This window comes from Choloepus didactylus, chromosome 4 (genome assembly GCF_015220235.1).
Source record: "Choloepus didactylus isolate mChoDid1 chromosome 4, mChoDid1.pri, whole genome shotgun sequence".
Classification (NCBI taxonomy): Eukaryota; Metazoa; Chordata; class Mammalia; order Pilosa; family Megalonychidae; genus Choloepus; species Choloepus didactylus.
This window is the reverse complement of record NC_051310.1, coordinates 140,194,146-140,209,321: the sequence shown is the minus strand read 5'-3', so window position 1 is coordinate 140,209,321 and position 15,176 is coordinate 140,194,146. Positions and strand designations below refer to the sequence as shown.

At 39.4% G+C, this 15,176-nt stretch overlaps 1 pseudogene; it reads left to right on the top strand.

The window, feature by feature from the left end:
* The first annotated feature begins 9,529 nt into the window (after positions 1-9,529).
* LOC119532144 lies at positions 9,530-10,142 on the top strand (annotated as a pseudogene).
* Positions 10,143-15,176: the final 5,034 nt, after the last annotated feature.

Sequence of the window (15,176 nt, the reverse complement as noted above, 5' to 3'; positions counted from 1 at the left end):
GACAACTATATAAAGGTGGGGGAATGGAGGAGTATAGGAACATAGTATATGTGTCTTATTGAAGTGAAGGTGGTATCAAAGAAAAACAAGATTTTTAGGGATTTAAGAGGTTAATTTTAAGCCCCACAGTAAACACAAAGGAATTACCAGAGAATATAACCTTAGAGATGAAAAGTAGAGTATGGGTAAAGAGAAATGGGGGAAGGGGCAATGGAGAGTTAAGAAATGAGTGTAGGGTTGCTATTTGAGGTGAAGGGAAATTTCTAGTAATGGATGGTGGGAAAGAGCATTACAACATTCTAAATGTGATTAATTCCACTAATGGAAGGCTAGGGAGGGGGTGGAATGGAAAGATTTAGGCTGTATATATGTTTCCACAACTGCAAAAAAAAAAAAAAGTCTAAATAGATGACAATTGAATGCCAAGGATGAATTTGAATGGGATTGGAGGATAGAGGACAGGAGGCTCAAAGGGACACAGTTGAGACATAAGGAAAAGGAAATTCTATAGAATGTAAGCTTTGTATCATTGTTGAATCTCTTGTACTTCTTAGCTGTGCTTAATGGGATTGCATAAAAGAATGTTCTTATTCATGGGAAGAGTATATGTGAATTATAGTGTTTGTTCAAGGGTGTGTGCAGCTAGCTCTCATATGTTCAGAAGACAGAGCAATAGATGGATGATAGATAGGGAGGGAAAGAAATAGTGTGACAGCATGTTAAAGTTGGTGGATTGGGGTATCAGGGGAGGGGGGTCAGGGTATGATGGAGTTCTGTGTATGGAGTTAGTATTATTTTTGCAACTGTTCCTATAACTTTGAATTTGTTTCAAAATAAAATTAAAAAAAATTCTTAGAAGAAAAGATGGGAAATCTTCAGGAACTTGTATTTGGAGCCATCGAGTCTTCAGAATCTGTTCATTCTTAGATATTATGCAAAAGCACAAGCAACAAAAGGAAAAACATAGATGAATTGAACTTCATCAAAATTAAAAGCTTTTGTGCATCAAAGAATATCCTCAAGAAAATGAAAAAACAACCTAGAGAATGAGAAAATATTTAGAAATCATATATCTGACAATTTAATATCAGAATATATAAAGTACTCCCACAACTGAACAGCAGGAAGACAACCCAATCAAAATCTGGGCAAAGGACTGGAATAGTTCCCCAGTGAAGATATACAAATGGCCAATAAACACATGAAAAGATAGATGTTGAACATCCTTAGCCATTAGAGAAATGCAAATTTAAAAACCTCAATTAGTTACCACTTCACACCATAATATAAAATAACACAAAATAATAATGGCTATTATTTTTTTAGAAAATGGAAAGTAAGTCTCGGCAAGGATGTGGAGAAATTGAAACTGTTGTGCATTGCTGGTTGGAATGTAAATTGCAGCTGCTATGGAAAATGGTTTGGCAGTTCCTCAAAAAGTTAAACAGAATTACCATACGACTCAGCAATTTGGTTCCTAGCTGTATACCCAAAAGAATTGAAAGCAGCAGCTCAAACAGAGTGTTTAAGTAATGTTCATAGTAGCATTATTCACAATAACCAAAACATGAAATCAACCCAAGTATCCATTAACAGACAAATGGATAAACAAAATCTGGTATATACATACAATGGAATATTATTCAGCTATAAAGGAATTAAGTTCTGCTACATGCTACAACATGATGAACCTTGAAAACATTGTGCTAAGTGAAATAAGACAGACATAAGAGGACAAATATGATTCCACCTATATGAAATATGTAGAATGGTCAAAGTCAGAAGGGCACAATATAGATTATAAGTTACCAGGAGCTAGGGGAAGAGGGAATGGGAATTTACTGCTTAATGAAGAGAGTTTCTGTTTTGGGTGCTTAAAAAGTTTTGGTAATGGTTTGTGTTGATAACACAAAATTGTAAATGTATTAATGTCAAGGAAATATACAATTAAAAGTATTAAAATGGAAAATTTTATGTTTTGTATATATTTTTATATATATATATATAAATAGATATATATGGTTTCCACAATTTTTAAATAAAAATGTACAAGCAAAAAAGAAAAAAACAGATAAACCATAGATTATCAAAATTTAACACTTTTGTGTGTCAAAGACCACCATCAATAAAGTGAAAAGAAACCCATAGGATAGGAGAAACTATTTGTAAGACATATATCTGCTAAGGGGCTTGTATCTAGAATATATAAAGAACTCTCACACTTCAATATTAAAAAGACAGCCCAATTAAAAAATGAGCAAGGGATCTACATAGACAGTTTTCCAAAGAAGATATAACAATGACCAATAAGCACATGAAAAGATGCCCAAATATCATTAGACACCAGGAAAATGCAAATCAAAACCACAATGAGCCCACCATGATCAAGATGTCAGAGTAAGATTCTTCAGGGGTCCACCCCCACCCCACCCCCCAAAAAAAGCTTTTAACAACCAGCAAGAACTGGCAGAAACAACTCGTTCACTGCTCTAGAAAACAGTTAAAGGACTTTAGTAATAAGGCAAGCCCCAAATAAAAAGGTTTCTTAAAAACTGTAGGATCTCATGGTGTCCGGGCTGGCCCCTACCCACCCCTCATGGGCTCAGTGCCAAGCTGGCTGCACTCACAATGGAATCTCTGATCCCAGTTCCAGAGAGAGAAGAGTAACCTTCATGCACATACAAGAAGCATGTATGTCTGGCCCAATCTGATTGGTGGTGGCCTGAGGGATTCACCATCCCAGAACTCGCCCTACATGTAGAAGGCAGTTCACTGAGCTCTTCTACAGAATGTGGTGGGGAGCAGTCAAGTTGTGTGTCTGAGGAAAGTGACTGCTGGCTGTAGGACATACACTGCATTGTCTAGACTGTAAGAAAACTTTCCCTAGGAATAGGAGACATTCAGAACTGCATAAATGGGGGAATTTCTAGGGCCATGCATGCCCAAGAAAAGACACCTGCACAAAAAAGGTAAAGAAGTCCCCTACACTTTGACCTGGAGCTATTCTGAAAGCTCATTGTATGGATAAGCCCTGAAAGAGAGCACTTTGTATGGGTCAATCTGCAAAGACTGGGAAAGATGTTTCCTTTTTTTTTTTTTTTTGTTAGCTCCTAGCATTCAAGAAAAGCTCTGCATAACACTAGCTGGTTATAAGCATAAGGAACAGATGCCTCACAGTCTAAATTCCAGCAACAACATATTAAAATTTCAAAATGTCCAAGTTTTAACAAAGATTACATATGAAGAAACAGGAATTAATGGCCTAGGCAAAGGAGAAGAATAAAACATTTTTTAAAAATGGTTCTAAATTTCCTCAAAGAACTAAAGGATAATAAAAAGAACCAAAGGAAATCAGGAAAATAATAGATGAATATAAATAGATTATCAATAGAAAGATGGAAATTATGAAAATGAATCAAACAGTGAAGACTGCAGTTAACAGAAATAAAAATTCCCTAGAGGAATTAAACAGCAGATTGGAGCTAAAAAAGAAAGAACCAGTAAACTTGAAGGTAAGGCAATTGAAATTATTTTGTCTGAGGAGCAGAAAGAAAGAAGAGTAGTGAACAGAGCCTGAAGAACCAGTGGGACACCATCAACCAAAACAATGTATGCATTGTTTGTGCCCCAAAAAGGGAAGAAGGGAAAAAAAAGGGCAGATAGACTATACAAAGAAATAATGGCTGAAAACTTGCCAAATTTAACAGAAGACATGCATATACACAACCAAAATGCTAAATGAACTCCAAACAGGATAAACCCAAATAGACCTTCACCACAACATATCATAATCAAATCGTCAAATGCCAAATATATAGAACTCCAAAAGCCTCAAGAGAGAAGCAATATGTCAGATACAAGGGAGCATGAATAAGATTAAGTGTTGATTTCCTATTGGAAACCATGACGGCAAGAAGGCAGTGGGATGACATATTTAAAGTGCTGCAAGCCACCAATGTTCTTAGCAGCATTATTCACAATTGCTGAGAGATAGAAACAATCCAAATGTCCTTCAATAGATTAGTGGATAAACAAAATGTGATATATACACATGATGGAATACTACGCAGCAGAAAGAAGGAACGAGGTCATGAAACATATGACAACATGGATGAACCTTGAAGACATAATGCCGAGTGAAATAAGCCAGACACAAAAAGAGAGATATCGTATGTTACATACAATAAAAATGTAAAATAAGTGTTTTATATTGTAGAATGTCTATCTCTAGATAGACAGCAACTAGTGAAGGGGGAGCAATAATTTTAAGATAAGTTATTGAGGGTAATCTTAATATTATGGAAATGTTCAGGAATGACTATGGTTTGTTAATTTTCTTGGGGTATGGTAGGAACATGTTGGAAACAATGTACTTATTTTAGGTTATTTGTTTTTCTTATTCCTTTGTTTTGTTTTGTTTAAAGTTTTTTTTTAAGATAATAAAGTGTTGGTACAGATGTGGAGAAACCAGAATCCTCATAACAATGTTGGGGGAATGTAAAATAGTGCAGCTGTTTTGGAAAACAGTCGATACTTCCTCAAATCATTAAATATAGAGTTACCCTATGATGCTGCAATTCCACTCCCAGGCACATACACAAAGGACTTGAATGCATATGTCTACACAAAAGTTTACAGGAATGTTCATAAAAGCATTATTCATGATATATAAAAAGTTAAAGCAACTCAAATGCCATTCAACTGGTGAATGGATAAATAAAATGTGGTATTTCCATGCAATGGAATATTATTTGGCAATGAAAAGAAATGAAATACTAATACATGTTACAACATGGATGAATCTTGAAAATATGCTAAGCAAAAGAAGTTTGTCACAAAGGACCACATATTGTATGATTCCATTTATATGAAATGTCTAGAATAGGCAAATCTACAGAGATGGAAAATGGATTATGTAGAGCTGGGGATGATGGAGGGTTGGAGAGTGGCAACCAAGAGTTGCAGGGTTTCTTTTTGCGGTAATGAAAATGTTTTAAAATTAATTGTGATGATGGATGCACAGCTCTGTGAATATTCTACAAGCCATTGAATTGTACACTTTAAATGGCTGGATTGTATGGTATGTGAATTACATCTCAATAAAGCTGTGTCTGCTGTGTCAAACTTGAGGAAGGCCATGGGCTTCTCTGTCAGTGGCCCAGTGCTTTTCAACATCCAAAGATGAAAGCATAAAAGTGGTGTTTATTAATTTTTTTATGTAACATAAAGCTGTAAGAGTAGTTAGTAGAGCCCCACCTTGGACAAACAGACTCAAAATTATCCTAATAATTTGTTAAACCAATAATGAATAATATTTAAATGGAATCTACCAAATGCCAGGTGCTGTTATATGTGTTTGACAAGTGAAGTCATTTATCCCTCACAACAAGCTTAGGAGGAAAGTATAGTGATTATCTCCATTTTATGTGTGAGGGGACCAAGGCATAGGGAGAGTAAATGATTTTTTTTCCAAGATCAAAGTCACACTGCTAGTTAGTGGTAGTACCTGCATTTCAGCCCAGAAACTCTGATTGCAGAGTCCATGCTCTAAATCATTTCACTCTCCAACAATCTAGATTTTTAACAAGGATAAATGTAAAGTCTTGTATTTAGGCTACAATGAACTATTCCCAAAAGAACAGTGAGAGAATCCAGGGCAGGTTATTTTCTTAGGTAGCTGTAGGAACCTGGGCTTTAACCCACAGACAAGAAAAATAGATAAAGACTTGATAGCTGTAGTCAGACAGCTGAGGACCTGTCCTTTGAAGGCTATTTGTTATTTTTCTGGAGGTTACAATTAGCTAACATAGAATTAAAGAAAATGGACATTGGAAACAGATTGGCTGGGTTCAAATTCTGGTTCTGCAATTTAATCAACCACAGGAACTTAGGCAATTCACATGTCTTTGGTGCCTTTTTTCTCAACTGTAAAATGAGGATTATGACAATGATAATAACAGTACCAACTTCATACATTGCTGTGAGGATTATATGCATGTCTGATATATGCTAAGCATTATTTAAGATTCTTTTTACTAATTGTAGGTGTAAAATGACAGATTTCAGCTTATTCTAAGGAAGAATTTTCTAATCATTGCTATTCAAATGAGAAACAGGATATTCGCAAAACTAGTGTATTTCTGTATTAGCCAGGGGTCTTCAGAGAAACTGAATCAACAGGATATATATATATATACATACATATATATTATAAGAGATTTATTATGAGGAATTGGCTTATCTGACCTGGGGGCTGGCAAGTCTGAATTTCGTAGATTAGTCCATAAGCTTCAGTAAAGGTGATTCTGAAGTCTGGCAAGTCCATATTCCCCAAGGGAAGCTGGCGGACTGAAGTTGAGGCAGAAATTCTTTCTGATTTCTGATATCCTCAGTTCTTGTTTTTTAAGACCTCCAAAAGATTTGATGAAGAGACTGCCCACATTGCTGAGGCCAATCTCCTTTATTGATTGTAGATGGAATCAGCTATAGATGCAATCAACTGATTACAGTTGCAAATCCATCTATGAAATACCCTCACAATAACAATCAGGCCATAAAACAAAAACAAAAAATACAAAAAAATTAAAACTAAAAAATTTTAAAAACACAAACGATAACAAATCAGGCCAGTGCTTGCTTCACCAAACAACTGGATACCATAACCTAGCCAAGTTGACACATGAAATTAGTCATCACAGTCCACCTCTTGTCAACTTGGCACCCATATGCATCTTTTTAAACCATACCTAATATCCTAACAAATACAGTAACATGGTCATACTTTCACCTTACATGATACTGTCCTACATACAAACAAAAACTCACTAACCCTCTCCCTAAAAAGGACGCAGGTCCTTCAGGGATATTCACTCTTACTCTCGATATCCGGTAACTTAAATACATGTAAATAATGTAAAGTTAATACAACTTATATGATAAAGGGATAACAGAGACAAGAAAACAAAGATATTTGCTTTATATATGTATGCAAACATATTCATGACAAAATAAGGGATACTCATAATTTCTGTCCTCATTTCTACACATGGTCACATGGTTGTAGGTGGTATTTAAAACTACCCTTTTCTACTACCCATTCCATATTCCTTTTACCCTCAGCAATCACCTTGGCCGGTTGTGGTTCTTTGCCTGGTGTGGTGATCCAAACCCTCATTCCTGAAGGATTTGGACCATTAGTAGTCCTGCAGGGATTGGGCTGTTGTAGTTTTACATTGATTTTAATCACAGAGCATAGAAATACTGAGAGACCTCCAAGGGATCTCCTGTATTCCACACTTACTCTTCCTTACCTCCATTGTGTAGTAGCAAGCTAATTTCCCCTTGGTAATCAGGATTAATCACTCGAGAGAGTACTATAACTCCCTTCGTGCCTGTTGATTCAGAGGCACGAGGAACCCAAAGTTGCCAAGTGGCCATCTTAACTTCCAGTTGATTGGCATCATTGTGTCTCCTGGCAGAAGCACTCCTTTCAGAATTAAGACCTGTAGACCAGCAGTGCATAGGGTTGTAGGGATAGAAAGCACAATTTTTGCTAGTGGATCACTAATAATGAATGATGCCACTTCTATTTCCACCCCTTGATTCCTGGATCTGTGAATCCTGGCTCTGGAAGAAACAGCACCATAGAGTTGATGCTAATTTAGAGCATACACAGCCTCCTGGAGAACATTGCCCCAGCCCTGCAAGGTACTGCCACCCAGTTGACATTGTAATTGAGTCTTCAAAAGGCAACTCTGCCATCCTATCAGTCCAGCTGCCTCCGGTAAGACCAGGGAATTCCATGAGCATGTGCCCGTTCCTGCACATCATTTTCTGTGAAGTGAGTTCCTTGATCAGAAGCGATGCTGTGTGGAATACCTCATTGGTGGATAGTTCCTGTCCTAGTTTGCTAATGCTGCAGAATGCAAAACACCAGAGATGGATAGGCTTTTATAAAATGGGGGTTTATTTCACTACACAGTTACAGTCTTAAGGCCACAAAGCATCCAAGGTAACACCTCAGCAATCAGGTACCTTCACCAGAGGATGGCCAATGGCGTCTGGAAAACCTCTGTTAGCTGGGAAGGTAGCCAGCATCCGCTCCAAAGCTCTGGCCTCAAAATGGCTTTCTACCAGGACATTCCTCTCCAGCAAGCTTGCTCCTCCTCAAAACACCACTCACAGCTGCACTCACTCTCCTCTCTCTGAGTCAGCTCATTTATATAGCTCCACTGATCAAGGCCCACCCTGAATGGGCGGGGCCACGCCTCCATGGGAACATCTCATCAAAATCATCACCGACAGCTGGATGGGGCACACTCCAAGCAAATCCAACCAGCACCAAAACTTCTGCCCCACACAAGACCACAAAGATAATGGCATTTGGGGGACACAATACACTCAAACCGGCACAGTTCCCTAGCCCTTGGTTGCTACAAGTGCTTAAGAAAAATCTTGAATGACCACTGTTCTAGTTTGCTAATGCTGCTGGAATGCAAAACACCAGAAATGGATTGGCTTTTATAAAGGGGGTTTATTTGGTTACAAAGTTACAGTCTTAAGGCCACAAAGTGTCCAGGTAACACATCAACAATCAGGTATCTTCTCTGGATGATGGCCAATGTCGTCCAGAAAACGTAGCACTTTTTTGTGGATTCCACAGTGCTCTGCCATGGAGAAAGCCTTAGCCATTTTCAGCTCACAGTGCTCTGACCCAGACAAGGGTGGAGAAGGCAGAGTCAGAGAAACAAAGAACTTATTTAAATGCAAATGAAATCTCCCAAGGAGGGGGTGTTTGCCCTAAGAGGAAACAGGTTGTGACCAGCTCCAGTACCCACCTTCCATTCAGAACCATACCCCAGAGCCTGGGGAAAAACAGCCACAGGCCACACCTCCTTACACCAGTAAGGAGCTACAGGCTGACAGGTGCCACCTGCTGGGTAGGTTAGGTAAAGGACAGTGGCTTGAGGCCTCAATCTTCTAAGACACACCCTCAAGGAAACCAGATACTGAATATTTCCTCCTTCTGGGACCTCAGCCTGTTCTGGTCTGGGAAAACCTGATTGGGGTAACCAAGGAAACCAGATGCCTAGACAACAGAAAACTACAACCTACACTAAGAAAAACGAAGTTATGGCCCAGTCAAAGGAACAAACTTACACTTCAACTGAGATACAGGAATTTAAACAACTAATGCTAAATCAATTCAAAAAGTTTAGGGAAGATATGGCAAAACAGATGAAGGCTATAAAGAAAACACTGGGATCAGCTCTGGTTCCCAGGGTCTCCCTCGCTGCACCCCCCCCACTGCCCCCTGCACCCGCCAAACTTGATGTGACCCCAGCAGGATGCAGCAGCTACCCCTCTCACCGCTCCACGCATCCCGCACCGCCGCCCCACCCTGCACCCCCAAAGCGCACTGCTCACCGCGCCCCTTCCCACCTCCCCGCTGTGGCCGGGTGCCGTGCTTGCCCTCTGCGTTCCCTTCCCCTTGACCTCCCCACCCACCCACCCCCTCCTCCCTGGCACCATGAGCAACCTGAAGCCGGACGGCGAGCACAGCATGGGCATGGGCACCAGCACCAGCACGGGCTCCGGCAGCACCTTGGGGGAGGAGGTCCAGACGCTATTTGTCAGTGGCCTCCCCGTGGACATTAAACCCAGAGAACTCTACCTGCTTTTCTGGCCATTCAGGGGTTATGAAGTGTCCCTGATCAAGCTCACGTCAAGACAGCCTGTTGGTTTTGTGATCTTTGACAGCCAGGAATGCATTGAACGATATTCGCTTCAATCCTGAGAACCTGCAGACGCTGAGGCTGGGGTTTGCCAAAGCCAACACCAAGATAGCTAAGAGCAAGTTCATGGCAACACCAAATCCCACCAGCATTCACCCTGCGCTGGGAGCCCACTTCATCGCCCGGGACCCCTATGACCTGATGGGGGATGTTCTGATCCCCACCTCCCCAGAGACCTGGGCTCCCTACCCCCTCTACACCACAGAGCTGACCACAGCCATCTCCCATGCTGCATTCACCTACCCAGCTGCCACCGCCGCCACCACTGCCACCCTCCATGCTCAGGTGTGCTGGTACCCTTTCTCGGACTCCTCCCAGCAAGGATGGAAATATCGTCAGTTCTGTTAGTTCCTCAGTCTAGTCACCTCAGCTTGAAGCCCCTACCCCACTGGCATCTGGAGCTCCCCCTGCCCTCAGGTGGCCTGTGGAGAGCTGCTGCTTCCTTCCAAAGAGTATGAATTTTAAGCCTGACTCAGTGGACTGCTTCCTGTCCCCCGCCCTCCTCTTCCTCAGAACCGCCCACCTCGCAGCCTTTCCCTGAAGCCTCCCGGGAGGATCCAGGGGCCTTGGGGCTCAACCTCCTGCCCAAACTCTGTTCTGTAGCTTCACCTCAAGGAAATTAGGCATTTAATTTTGCATGTTTTCTGGCATGAATTAAGACACAAACTTATATATATGTGAGTGTACAGTTTGTTCTCACATTGGTGTCACTATAGCAACAGGTCCTGGCCCCTCAGCCCAACCCCCAGTCTGTGCGACACCCTCTCAGCTCAGCCTGGTTCCCCACCCCACACACAACTTGCAGGCTGGATGGCAACAAGAACCCACCAAATATAGCAGGTTAACTTTTCCATTTCAAACTGGGGTCCTCTACCTCCTTCTCCTCAGATGGGCCAACAATTCTGAGGAAATTACTTCTCTCTGCCCTCTTTGCTTACCTCCCCACAGCACCCCTGCCCCAGCCACTGGTCCTCATTCTTTTCAAGCTTCCAAAATCAACCAAAAAGTGAAAGTATTTTTGTACCCTGTGTAACAAAATATTTATGCATCATAAAGGATTTTTCATGTGTGTACAATTAATTATTAAAGAGACCTTGTTTGCTCTGTCAGATAAGTTTAAGGTTTAGTTTGAGGCATGAAGAAGAAAGGGGTTTCTATTCTTCAGCAATGAGCCTTTTTGTCAGGTGTTAGTTTAAGAAAAATGAAATGAAAGAAAAACTGTGCAATGTTACTTTGTTTTGTGAGCTTATCAGTGCTTTACTTTTAGCAGCAGCTGTGGTTGTCTTGCTGTTCTTGGACTGGGGAGACTCAGTGGCTGTTGTAATCGCTGGTCCAGTAAGAATGTGATACTGGATAATATGAATGCAAAATTTTAAAAAAATCATCCAGAATGGATCAAAAAAAATGAACCATCAATATGTTGCATACAAGAGACTCATCTTAGACACAGGGACACAAAGAAACTGAAAGTGAAAGGATGGAAAAAAATATTTCATGCAAGCTACAGCCAAAAGAAAGCAGGTGTAGCAATATTAATCTCAGATAAAATAGACTTCAAATGCAGGGATGTTTTGAGAGACAAAGAAGGCCACTACTTACTAATAAAAGGGGCAATTCAGCAAGAAGAAATAACAATCGTAAATGTCTATGCACCCAATCAAGGTGCCACAAAATACATGAGAGAAACACTGGCAAAACTAAAGGAAGCAATTGATGTTTCCACAATAATTGTGGGAGACTTCAACACATCACTCTCTCCTATAGATAGATCAACCAGACAAAAGACCAATAAGGAAATTGAAAACCTAAACAATCTGATAAATGAATTAGATTTAACAGACATCTACAGGACATTACATCCCAAATCACCAGGATACACATACTTTTCTAGTGCTCACGGAACTTTCTCCAGAATAGATCATATGCTGGGACATAAAACAAGCCTCAATAAATTTAAAAAGATTGAAATTATTCAAAGCACATTCTCTGACCACAATGGAATACAATTAGAAGTCAATAACCATCAGAGACTTAGAAAATTCACAAATACCTGGAGGTTAAACAACACACTCCTAAACAATCAGTGGGTTAAAGAAGAAATAGCAAGAGAAATTGCTAAATATATAGAGACGAATGAAAATGAGAACACAACATACCAAAACCTATGGGATGCAGCAAAAGCAGTGCTAAGGGGGAAATTTATAGCACTAAACGCATATATTAAAAAGGAAGAAAGAGCCAAAATCAAAGAACTAATGGATCAACTGAAGAAGCTAGAAAATGAACAGCAAACCAATCCTAAACCAAGTACAAGAAAAGAAATAACAAGGATTAAAGCAGAAATAAATGACATAGAGAACAAAAAAACAATAGAAAGGATAAATATCACCAAAAGTTGGTTCTTTGAGAAGATCAACAAGATTGACAAGCCCCTAGCTAGACTGACAAAATCAAAAAGAGAGAAGACCCATATAAACAAAATAATGAATGAAAAAGGTGACATAACTGCAGATCCTGAAGAAATTAAAAAAATTATAAGAGGATATTATGAACAACTGTATGGCAACAAACTGGATAATGTAGAAGAAATGGACAATTTCCTGGAAACATATGAACAACCTAGACTGACCAGAGAAGAAATAGAAGACCTCAACCAACCCATCACAAGCAAAGAGATCCAATCAGTCATCAAAAATCTTCCCACAAATAAATGCCCAGGGCCAGATGGCTTCACAGGGGAATTCTACCAAACTTTCCAGAAAGAACTGACACCAATCTTACTCAAACTCTTTCAAAACATTGAAAAAAATGGAACACTACCTAACTCATTTTATGAAGCTAACATCAATCTAATACCAAAACCAGGCAAAGATGCTACAAAAAGGAAAACTACCGGCCAATCTCCCTAATGAATATAGATGCAAAAATCCTCAACAAAATACTTGCAAATCGAATCCAAAGACACATTAAAAAAATCATACACCATGACCAAGTGGGGTTCATTCCAGGCATGCAAGGATGGTTCAACATCAGAAAAACAATCAATGTATTACAACACATTAAAAACTCGAAAGGGAAAAATCAATTGATCATCTCAATAGATGCTGAAAAAGCATTTGACAAAATCCAACATCCCTTTTTGATAAAAACACTTCAAAAGGTAGGAATTGAAGGAAACTTCCTCAACATGATAAAGAGCATATATGAAAAACCCACAGCCAGCATAGTACTCAATGGTGAGAGACTGAAAGCCTTCCCTCTAAGATCAGGAACAAGACAAGGATGCCCGCTGTCACCACTGTTATTCAACATTGTGCTGGAAGTGCTAGCCAGGGCAATCCGGCAAGACAAAGAAATAAAAGGCATCCAAATTGGAAAAGAAGAAGTAAAACTGTCATTGTTTGCAGACGATATGATCTTATATCTAGAAAACCCTGAGAAATCAACGATACACCTACTAGAGCTAATAAACAAATTTAGCAAAGTAGCGGGATACAAGATTAATGCACATAAGTCAGTAATGTTTCTATATGCTAGAAATGAACAAACTGAAGAGACACTCAAGAAAAAGATACCATTTTCAATAGCAACTAAAAAAATCAAGTACCTAGGAATAAACTTAACCAAAGATGTAAAAGACCTATACAAAGAAAACTACATAACTCTACTAAAAGAAATAGAAGGGGACCTTAAAAGATGGAAAAATATTCCATGTTCATGGATAGGAAGGCTAAATGTCATTAAGATGTCAATTCTACCCAAACTCATCTACAGATTCAATGCAATCCCAATCAAAATTCCAACAACCTACTTTGCAGACTTGGAAAAGCTAGTTATCAAATTTATTTGGAAAGGGAAGATGCCTCGAATTGCTAAAGACACTCTAAAAAAGAAAAACGAAGTGGGAGGACTTACACTCCCTGACTTTGAAGCTTATTATAAAGCCACAGTTGCCAAAACAGCATGGTACTGGCACAAAGATAGACATATAGATCAATGGAATCGAATTGAGAATTCAGAGATAGACCCTCAGATCTATGGCCGACTGATCTTTGACAAGGCCCCCAAAGTCACCGAACTGAGCCATAATGGTCTTTTCAACAAATGGGGCTGGGAGAGTTGGATATCCATATCCAAAAGAATGAAAGAGGACCCCTACCTCACCCCCTACACAAAAATTAACTCAAAATGGACCAAAGATCTCAATATAAAAGAAAGTACCATAAAACTCCTAGAAGATAATGTAGGAAAACATCTTCAAGACCTTGTATTAGGAGGCCACTTCCTAGACTTTACACCCAAAGCACAAGCAACAAAAGAGAAAATAGATAAATGGGAACTCCTCAAGCTTAGAAGTTTCTGCACCTCAAAGGAATTTCTCAAAAAGGTAAAGAGGCAGCCAACTCAATGGGAAAAAATTTTTGGAAACCATGTATCTGACAAAAGACTGATATCTTGCATATACAAAGAAATCCTACAACTCAATGACAATAGTACAGACAGCCCAATTATAAAATGGGCAAAAGATATGAAAAGACAGTTCTCTGAAGAGGAAATACAAATGGCCAAGAAACACATGAAAAAATGTTCAGCTTCACTAGCTATTAGAGAGATGCAAATTAAGACCACAATGAGATACCATCTAACACCGGTTAGAATGGCTGCCATTAAACAAACAGGAAACTACAAATGCTGGAGGGGATGTGGAGAAATTGGAACTCTTATTCATTGTTGGTGGGACTGTATAATGGTTCAGCCACTCTGGAAGTCAGTCTGGCAGTTCCTTAGAAAACTAGATATAGAGCTACCATTCGATCCAGCGATTGCACTTCTCGGTATATACCCGGAAGATCGGAAACCAGTGACACGAACAGATATCTGCACGCCAATGTTCATAGCAGCATTATTCACAATTGCCAAGAGATGGAAACAACCCAAATGTCCTTCAACAGATGAGTGGATAAATAAAATGTGGTATATACACACGATGGAATACTACGCGGCAGTAAGAAGGAACGATCTGGTGAAACATATGACAACATGGATGAACCTGGAAGACATAATGCTGAGCGAAATAAGCCAGGCACAAAAAGAGAAATATTATATGCTACCACTAATGTGAACTTTGAAAAATGTAAAACAAATGGTTTATAATGTAGAATGTAGGGGAACTAGCAGTAGAGAGCAATTAAGGAAGGGGGAACAATAATCCAGGAAGAACAGATAAGCTATTTAACGTTCTGGGGATGCCCAGAAATGACTATGGTCTGTTAATTTCTGATGGTTGTAGTAGGAACAAGTTCACTGAAATGTTGCTATATTATGTAACTTTCTTGGGGTAAAGTAGGAACATGTTGGAAGTTAAGCAGTTATCTTAGGTTA